The sequence below is a fragment of the Acomys russatus genome, chromosome 19, assembly GCF_903995435.1.
Source record: "Acomys russatus chromosome 19, mAcoRus1.1, whole genome shotgun sequence".
NCBI classification, from domain to species: Eukaryota; Metazoa; Chordata; class Mammalia; order Rodentia; family Muridae; genus Acomys; species Acomys russatus.
The window spans coordinates 28,533,766-28,543,569 of NC_067155.1; the positions used below are offsets into that span (position 1 = coordinate 28,533,766).

The following is a 9,804-nucleotide window of genomic DNA, read 5'->3' on the forward strand; positions in this document are numbered from 1 at the left end:
CTGCCATGGTCTTCCTTTCAGGATTTTTGACCAGGCATGTTAGCTTGGTCAGACATGTCTTCCTGTCCTGAGTTTCTGCAAAGTCATACCATGTCGGGAGTTGATGTTTCTTTCTTCCTGTAACAGGCTCACAGACATCCCCACTCCCGGTTTCCAGGGGACCCTACCTCCCCTACTAACCTCCAAGGGCACTGGGCACAATTGTAGCACACACACATACATGCAAGCAAAACACTCATACACAGAAAATAAAATAAGAAAATCTAAAAGGAAGTTTTAGAAGTGAAAATACTAGCTGACAATGTGAGACACACTGTATTTAATGTAGTACCTGGGGTTTTTATCTTAACTTACTCCACTGTCTCTTCTCTTGCTCTATCTTCCAGTATCTGTTCTATACTTATCCACGTGTTCCCTGCCAGCTCAGTGAAGACACATGAGGGGAAGGATCTTCCCTGGTTACTCAACAGCGTATCCCCCACTGCATCTTAACAGTTCTATGTTTTATTGAGTTGTGGGACCAGACAAACACATCTCCTCTGGCTCTGCTGTAAAAGATATAGGCATGTAATGCAGTGAAACCACAGGGAAAACACAAAAGCTGCTATTAGTGCCAGAACTAATGCTTTATAATCCCAGTCTCTCCTCCCCTTCCTCTCCTTTTGTTCCTCCCTCCGGTCCCTCCTCCCCTCACCTTTTTTTTTTTTTTTTTCTCTTTCTTGTGCTGAGCTGTATCCTCAATCCCCTAAACTGTCATGTTCCATGTTTTGCAAATTGTGCTATTCTGACACTAATAGCAGCCACACATTTTTTTATAGGACTGAGTAGAGGGTTGTAAACAGAACTTGATTTGTGACTCGTTGAGAATGCTGATGGCCGGGTCTCAGAGATGGGAACGGGGGTCTTGTTAAGTAAGGGTGTGGAACAAGGAAGCGGAGTGAGCAAATAGCCACGCCTGGAGGGGCCACACGTGAGTTTTGTGGATGGCAGCTTCTGATTTCTGTGAAACCAGAGTTGGGAGGCTTGCGAGCCGAACGTAGCAAGGACCAGAATAGTAGACAGACTTAATGCAATCCGATTAGAGGAATACAGGCAGATTAACAGTGAGCAGTTTAGATACAGTCTGTTTTCATAGGGAGCATTTTCATATCCTAGAATTCCTCGTTTCATATTGACTTTAAATGTCATGAGTGAGTGAGATTAACAGGTTGGTTTGCAGGAAACACGTTTATTATTGTTGGCTTTGTAAGATGCCCATAGAAATGACTTCCTGTGCCCAGTGTAGTACTCTTCCCTGCGGGCACTGAGAGCTGTGAGCTGGAGGTAAATTGTTTGGCTGTGGACACAGGTGGCCTAGATGCATTTGAAGCCACTGAACTTATGCCACTAATATAAGACGTCTGATCCTTCCCCCTCCTTGCTCTCTTCGGAAGCAATAACAACAAAACTAGGTGGTTGTTTACCCTGAGCTGTGACTCACTATGGACGCACGATTTTTATTTGGTAGCAACACTTTACAGTCACCTGGAGACGACGTGTGAACGTTCTGATGCTGCCGTGTGTTGAGGCCTTAATCAGGATCCAGTGGCCAAGCTTAGCCACAGCACTGATGGGATTTTAGGAGGGGGCGTGGCTCCAAGGACCCCACCCCTTACGGGCTGATTTGTTTGCTCTAGCAGTCAGTGACTACTATTCCTCATAGCATTTCTTTCTCAGATGCTTGCAATAGGAGCGTCTATCCAGCTATCTGAGCCTGAATCCCTAGGGTGCTGCTGTTTGACACAGTAGCCAGTGGATTCATATTATCGCTTACATTAACACTGATGAAAATGAAATAAGACCTCAAGTCTCCTCAGCATGCTAGCTGCACTTTTGGCATCCAGGCTAGTGCTCTGGGCAGCTGGAGGCTGCTCTCTGGAGCGTTTCCTCGTGACAAGGAGTCAGGTGGGCAGGCCGTCTTAGGGTGTTCCTCGACTGCACAGCCTTGTCCTCCACTTCTCTCAGCTTTGTTCCTGGAAACTTCTCCCTCTGTTTGCCCTATGGCTGTATCACAAGTCATCCAAGCGAATTCAACTTCGGGATCTAAATCCCTAAAGCTTCCACAGTGTCCCTGCAGATGGCAGGCCCCGTCACACGGTGGTTCACAGCATCGTAGCCTCCATAAAGCCCTGGGTACCTGGAGCCTCACTCTTTCCTTCCGGTGCACTGAGAAACCCGTTGGTAAGCAGGATGGGGCATTTATCATTGCCGTGTTTTATTGAGAAGTACTGTGTGAAAGTGAACAGACGAGCCCACAGAAGGTGGCATTCGGAAGGGTAGAGATAATTTGGGTACCCGGAAGCTAGAACTGAGACGAGTGTTCCTGACAGAGGTGATGATAGGCAGGAACCGTTGAGCAGGTACAGTCTGCCGCTGGGTCAATAGCCTCACAGGAGAGCTGAGCAGAGCTGGACCGGTGGTGCTCTGTCAACTAGTGCCCCTGAGCTGGCCAGGTTTCGTCTCTTTAAAAAAATTATTTTTAAACTGTGTGGTGGTGGTGCATGCCTTTAATCCCAGCACTGGGGAGGCAGAAGCAGGTGGATCTCTGTGAATTCCAGGCCAGCCTGGTCTACAAAGAGAGTCTATGACAGCCAAGGCTACACAGAGAAACCCTGTCCCAAAAATCCGGGGGGGGGGGGGGAACAACGCCGGGCGGTGGTGGCGCACGCCTTTAATCCCAGCACTCAGGAGGCAGAGGCAGGTGGATTGCTGTAAGTTCGAGGCCAGCCTGGTCTACAAAGCGAGTCCAGGACAGCCAAGGCTACACAGAGAAACTCTGTCTCAAACAAACAAGAGAGAGAGAGAGAGAGAAAGAAAGAAAGAAAGAAAGAAAAAATTACTTTTTAGATTTACTCATTTTATTTTAAGTGTATGGTAGTTTTGGCTGCATGAATACATATGTCTGACATGTGTGCCCATGGAAGTCAGGGAGGGCATCAGGTCCTCTGGAACTGGAGTTACAGATGGTCCTAAGCACCATGTGGGTACTGGGATCTAGGTTCTCTGGAAGAGCAACCAGTGTTCCTCAGCACTGCGCCATCTGTCCAGCCCCAGGATCTCACCTTTTGGCCCTGTGCTGTGTTTCACATGTAATGGCCCTAGACCACTCACAGAATCTAGTTAGTTCTCAAAGACCTTTATGGACTGTATTAGAAACGTTAGCAGCTTTGTAGGACAAAAACAACAACAACTAAGAAACTGTGTTTGCATCTGAAGAGACACACTAGGCTGCATGACCTAGGGGTAGTAACAGCAGTGTTCTGCCCGCGATTCTGGTGCCTGTTCGTCCTGTGTGGTCTGCGACACGTTGCCTTCTTGGGATGCTGCAGTGGAGGTTCTATGTGCTTCGAAGACTAAGTTAGACTGCTGATTCTAGAATTGGCCTCCACTGCAGAGTGATAGTAGTGATTCCGCAGACTTTCACACAGACGGCGGAATAGATGCTTCTCCAGAAACCATGGTAGTGGGCGCTTGCCCCGAGGCGGCCAGTTCGCGTACTCATCTCTAAAGTGGGGCCTGACAATGTTGGTGGGTTAGCTCCTTGTCTGTGGCTGTGATGATGAAATGCTGTGGCCACAACAAATGATGGGAGAAGGAGGACTTTACTTGGTACCATCGCAGAGGCATAGAGTCCATCCTGGAGAAGGAGGCACGGCATGGTGCAGGAGGAGCAGGAGGCTGAGCGCTCACGTCTCAACCATACATGGGAAGGAACCAGGGCAGGAAAACAGGAAGTGGGGAGGTCATAAACCCTCAAAGCCTACCCCAGTGATGTGCTTCCTACAACAACAAGGTTCCACTTCCTAAAGGTACCCTTTCTTCCCCAAAACAGTGCCACCTACGTGGGGGGGGGGGCCTTGTAACCGCCGCCCCCATGCCACCATTTCTTTTTCACTCTTCAAAAATCAATAGCAAGCTGCACAGCTGATTTTGAAAGATGTTTTCAAAAGGGTGGTGGCTGTCTCACCTCATTGGTTCTCAGGATTGTTTGAGCTGGCGTACGTCAGTGTGTTCAGATAATTGCCTAGAAGATTTGAGGTTGGCGTTTCTTGGTTTCAGAACCGTTTTGGCCGCCCTGAGCCTGGACTGCCTTTCCCTCTGCCACCGGTGACCGCTAAGAAGTGGTCTGGCAAAGTGCGTTCTCCCCAGCTTCTTTGTTCTCAGTGTCTTGCCCTCACTGAATTCCCAACAAAATCGCCTGTGCGTCTCCATCCCAGTTCTTTCCCCAGCACTCTTTCCTCGCCATTTTTATGTGTTCGCCATCTAACGGACTGACTTGCCTTTATTAGTGTTTATCTCCGTTTTTTTTTTTTTTCACTGTTGAGATGTTTATAACAGGATTAACAGGAGTCTAATTAAGCACAAGTATTATTGGGAAGATGAGCAGCCCTTACGTGGATGGTCAATGTTGTTGGACTAACTCTGTGGCGGCGGCAACAATGCCCCAAACATGTCTCACTGCTAAGTGAACAGGTCAGGTCAGTTACTGAAGGTGCTTAGGATACAATTGACTGTTTTCTGGTCCTTTAGCTCTTCAAACTGGGAAGATGCTAACTATTCAATGTCCTTGAAGCTATTTCTAGAGGTTATTCCAGAATAAAGAGCCGAGCTATTTAAGACTTTATGTCCTGCATTAGATCTTTGCTTAAACTAATTTAAAAAATCAATAGTTCTGGGATTAGGGCACCCTTGGTGGAATTGTTGAGTTGTAAAATCTGAATTTCTGGCTTAGGTGGAGGCTTGAGAACACTGCCGCTGGCCGTTACTTGATTCCTTCCTTTGTTTTTCTGTTTAGTTCTGATCCTGACTGCTGTCCCTGCTGACACCTGAGCCGTGGCGGTGATGCTGCCGAGACCCCTTCAGCCCACAAGCCAACCTACATGGTAGGAGTTACCTTTTATCCTCAGCTCACTCAAGCATAGCAACAGTGCACTCTAGGAGTACAATTGCAGATAGAATAGCGTAAACGATATCAGCACCATTGAATATGTGCTACCTGCGTATTTTAATATATTGATAATACTTAAAGGCGTTAGATTCTAACCAGTGTTTCAGGATGTTAAAAGAGAAAAACTATGACTGGATGTACTCATTTCATCTTCATTTGGAGCATGGGATATGAGTATCTAGTTTGTGTCTCCTTAAACAGTTCGATTCATTTTCCCCCATGAGATTTTTTTTTTTAATGTTTTATTTTTACTTCATGTGCATGGATGTTGGCCCGCATGTATGTATGCAGAGGCCATACGAGGGGTTAGATCCCCGGGCAAATGGCTGTGAGCTGTCATGTGGGTGCTGGGAATTGAACTCAGGTCCCCTGCAAGGGCAGCCAGTGCTCTTACCTGAGGAGCCGTCTCCTCAGCACCGTCTCCCCCTGTGATTGAAGTGTACGGTTCTCAAGCATGACCTTAGTATGTGACATTGTTGCGTCGTAGCGTCAGAAGGTTGGGCATCCCCTGGCGCTTTTCTTCCAGTTCTTCTGTGCCCATCAGGTGGTCAGGGCTGACAGACCATCCACCCCATATTTTAAATGTAATCAGAGACTCTTTCGCTGATTGCAAAACTCCCGGTGGTGAAAGGAAGCGGTCTCGCTGTGCATCCTCAATTAGCCAGATACCGAGGACTCCTGGTAGCAAAAACATCCTTAGCAGTTGATTTCATTTAGTGTGAAGAGGAAAATATGTGATGCCAAGTGCTGTTTACTTCAGAAGCCCAGGCGTGTGACAGCAGCTAGAGATCGGCGTGATTTGCAATATTAACAGAATTAGCAACCGCGGAGCCATTTTAAGAGCCTGCGATCAGTGACGAAGGATGCACCTAGCAACACTCGCTATTGCGTCTAGTGGTGGAGTTCATAATTGATAAGATTTCAGAGTAAGAAACGCTTTCAAAACCGGGAATGCAGAAGTCTTTCCAGCACGTGATAAAGGTGTCTGCAAAAATCATTAGTCACAGAGTAAATGTTAGGAGTGAGCAGGGCGGCCTCTGTGAGCTAGAGATGCTGTAAGCACAGTGAATTGGGGAAGGAAATCAGGAAGGGGGCGGAAGAAGAAAGGAGTGAGATTGACTCCTGCAGTCTCCAAAGAAGAGAAGGGATGACACACAAGATAGTAAGTTTAAGAGACTAGTGAAAGCAGCACAATTTTTAACATATTTCTGCTGAAGGAGACATATAGGGAAAAAGGCAAAATGGCCAGTGTGTTAATATGTCACAGGACCATGGTTTTTAAAGTCCCTGGGAATCTGTCCTTTTCCCCACAGATTGAGACTTGCCTCCTTCTAGAGTCCCCATTGGTTTAGGCCACAGAGACTTCACTGAAGAATTCTTCAGGGCTTAAGGCTGCCCACATTTCAGACTGTGGACTCAGTCACGGAGCATATAGCCTGTGACTTCCCAACTCTCTTAAAGTTCTGAATCAAGTAGGGGCCAACAGCTAGGGGAGGGGGCTGTTGTGTGTCCCTGTGCCCATACTGTCCCCAACATCTGTAACTCTGATGAACTTTGAATGCCCTTCATACTGAAGATAGGCCATAGTGATTTATTTCTAACAAGAGGACTAGAGAAAGGAATGTATACTGAATGGCAGTGGACATTGTCTGGTGTGTGTGTGTGTGTGTGTGTGTGTGTGTGTGTACCAGTGTGTGTGTGTGTACGTGCTCGTGCGCCTCTGTGTGCACCCGTGTGTGTGTGTGTATTTGCGCCTGTGTGTGTGTGTTTATAAGTGAATGTGTTTGCGTGTGGGTGTGCGTGTGTTATGCTTGTTTGGTGGTTATCATTTGTGTCACATTGTATATCACTGTAAGTCACACATTGTGTCTATTAGTTTCTGCTTAGCGATATCCAAATGCTTTCTCATTTTCACGAAAGCTTGCAGTATGGAGTTGAGGAAATCTGAGTTTTTGGCCCCAGATGATTAGAACAGTTATGTGACCTGTCCGGTGACTATAGATGGTTTGCTAGAATTATTCCTAAGTCTTTTGAAACTAGACAACTTCCTAGGCTCAGTAGGATGTTCAGACATTTAAAAAAGCATATGACAGTGTGCCTTCCATCCAAGTGCTCTGAAAGTTGGGGTGGGATAATAGGACAGAGGTCAGATAGAGCCCTGAATGTGGAGTGGACAGGTTTAAATGTTATCACCCGGCTGCTGTTCTTTTGCTTAAATTGGGTTGAAGCCATGGAAACGCAAAGTCCGCCTTCTTTAGTGTTACAGCGTTGAGCTTCACGGGCCGGTGGCTCTCAGCCCTCAGCCTTAGCAGTCTGAGCTCCCATTACCAGCAGCTGTCAGCAGCAAGTGTTGACAGGTGCTCTTGTCAGCCCTCTTAGCAGCTCTCCCGTCGCTGTCCCCAGCCAGAGCCGGTGGCTCCTGGCAGCTCTCTCAACAGCTCTCTGCCTGCTTGGCAATTTCAAAGCCAGTAGCTCCTGGTATTACCAGCTCTCCGCGAAAGCTGCTCAGCACACCTAGTCCCGGCAGAGACATGAACAGATGATAAAACCATCAGAACATGGAGATCCTGGGGTTTACACAAGCTGCTGTGCTTGAAACAGAGGGCTACCGCTGGCCCCGTGAGGATGAGACGGATGCTATTTATGCAGACTTATGGTCTGTGGCTGACTAACTGTAGATGTCCTGTGTTGCCGTGCCAGCCTGTACAAGCATATTGCACCGACCTGTCCTGGCTGTCACAGATAGGAGGGATGCCGGCCAGCCATCTGAAATGATGCTCGCTAGTTTTATATCAACCTGACATAAGCTGTAGTCATTTTGGAAGAGGGAACCTCAGTCGAGAAAGTGCCTCCAGCAGGCTGGCTTGTGGCAAGCGTGTGGGGCTTTTTTCGTGATTGATGATCGACGTGGGGGGGGGGTCCTGCTTACCGTGGACGGTGCTGGCCCTGGGCAGGCCGTCCTGTGTTGTATAAAAAAGCAGGCTGAGCAAGTCAGAAGGAGCAAGCTGGGAAGTAGGAACCAAGACCACCCTGGTGGTTGCCATAACAACCTCAGAAGTGCCGGTGCCTGGAATGGCCTTCTCTGCTGTCAGAATGACAGCCTAGATCGACCCTCTGGGCTGCCACACTCACAGTGGGATTCTCCACCCACGTAGGGACAGTGACAGGTGTTACTGTGGCAGCTGAGACACAGACGTCCAGAAGTCAGAGCCAGGGCTCCTGCAGCTGTGCCTGATCCAGGCAGGCTTGTGCTCCTGTTGGCCGGCTGGACCCCTTCGGGATGGCAGTAGGGGCTATACCAAGGACCTCACCGTTTAGGGCTGCAGGCGGAGGGGTGGGAGGTGCAGGTGTAACTGTCCCTCTGCCCGACTCCTAAAGGAAAGATCAGATTTGATTGGTATCTGCTGTTTTGATTTCGAGGGCAGGGACCTTCATCTGCTTCCTCATTTGGCTGCCATGCGTGTTTCTTGGATGGGACCGCCTTCCTTCTGCTGCCATCTCTTTAGCCATGCCTACTGACCAGCACAGCCCTTGGCATGTTTGCAGCTGGTGGTTCCTTCATTTCAAGTGTTGCTCTTCAGCCATTGGAGGTTGTTTGTCACGTGTAGCTCAGCAGTATTACTCAGATACTTGAAATGTGGGTCCTTTTTATTCCTATGAATTGGAACCTGAAGGGCAAATCTATGCTGGAATGTCTATTCCTTCACTGAGTATAAAACTTTTAAAGTAATTTCTATAAATAATTGTTATCATTCAAAAGGATGCACACCTGTTTACATGCACAGCTAGTCATGTATATCTCATAGTCGGTGTGTGTGTGTGCACATGTGCATGTGTGTCTGTTCATGTGCGTGTGTGCGTGCGTGTGTGTGTGTGTGTCGTGTGTGTGTGTGTGTGTGTGTGTGTGTGTGTGTGTGTGTTGGGGCTTGAAAGGACGCCAGGCTACACACAGTAGAGAGGACCCCTCCTCCTTTGGGGCGTTGCCTTTTCCTTTGGCATGGCTCACACAGCATTTACCTGAGTCATCTTGGTGACTCGGGTGTGCAGCTAGTCTTACACACCCAGTTTCTTCACAGAGACCAAGCAAACAGTATTTGTGTTACAGGGAGCCATACCGGATCCCGGCCCACGGAGACTTAGGATTATTCTCCTGGCCTGAGCAAGCTTAGGTTATGGCATTAATAGCCACGTGCGTACAGTGGTCACCCAAAAGCTAATCACAGATGTGCAAAGTACAAGAGGGAGTAAGGCAGGACTCTCAAGTGCGTGTGTACTGCCAGCCATGTGGTGGCGTGAGGAGTGGAGGGGCCAGAGGGCTCATTCATTTATCCACCGGAAGAAGGCTTTAGAAGGTATAGATAGTTGTGAGCCACCATGTGGTTGCTGGGAATTGAACTCAGGACCTCTGGAAGAGCAGATGGTGCTCTTAACTGCTGAGCCATCTCTCCAGCCTTGAGGGGGACTTTCAAGGAGGCGGGGAGGAGAGAAAATAGGGTTGCACTGGGCGTCAAGGATGTCTCTACTTCTCGAGCCGACAGACCACAGCGCAGACAGCAGAGGAGACAGTTTAGCACCATGCGGTACTTTGGTTAGCATGATCTTCACCCGCCCCTCTGCCTCCCAGGTGCCAGAGAAATACGAGGTAGAAGACAGGCACAGGCAGTGTGGCTGCAGGGGACCACGTGACTGGTGGGACTTCAGGAAGGCCTGGCTTTGACTGTGGGAAGAGAGGGCTGTCTCCTGGGAGGCGGTGGGAGACAATTGCCTCCACGTGGGAGTGTGCTGACCCTGAGGCAAGCAGATCTGGGCCCTGGCCC

At 48.6% G+C, this 9,804-nt stretch overlaps 1 protein-coding gene across 2 annotated transcripts in view; it reads left to right on the forward strand.

Moving 5' to 3' along the window:
* The first annotated feature begins 4,831 nt into the window (after positions 1-4,831).
* Positions 4,832-9,804, forward strand: part of Wasf3 (WASP family member 3) — a 52,332-nt gene continuing 47,359 nt past the window's right edge. For both annotated transcript variants that reach the window (XM_051162887.1, XM_051162888.1), the window contains exon 1: positions 4,832-4,922. The gene's annotated coding sequence lies outside the window, so the exon portion shown is untranslated. The remainder of the gene's footprint in view (positions 4,923-9,804) is intronic.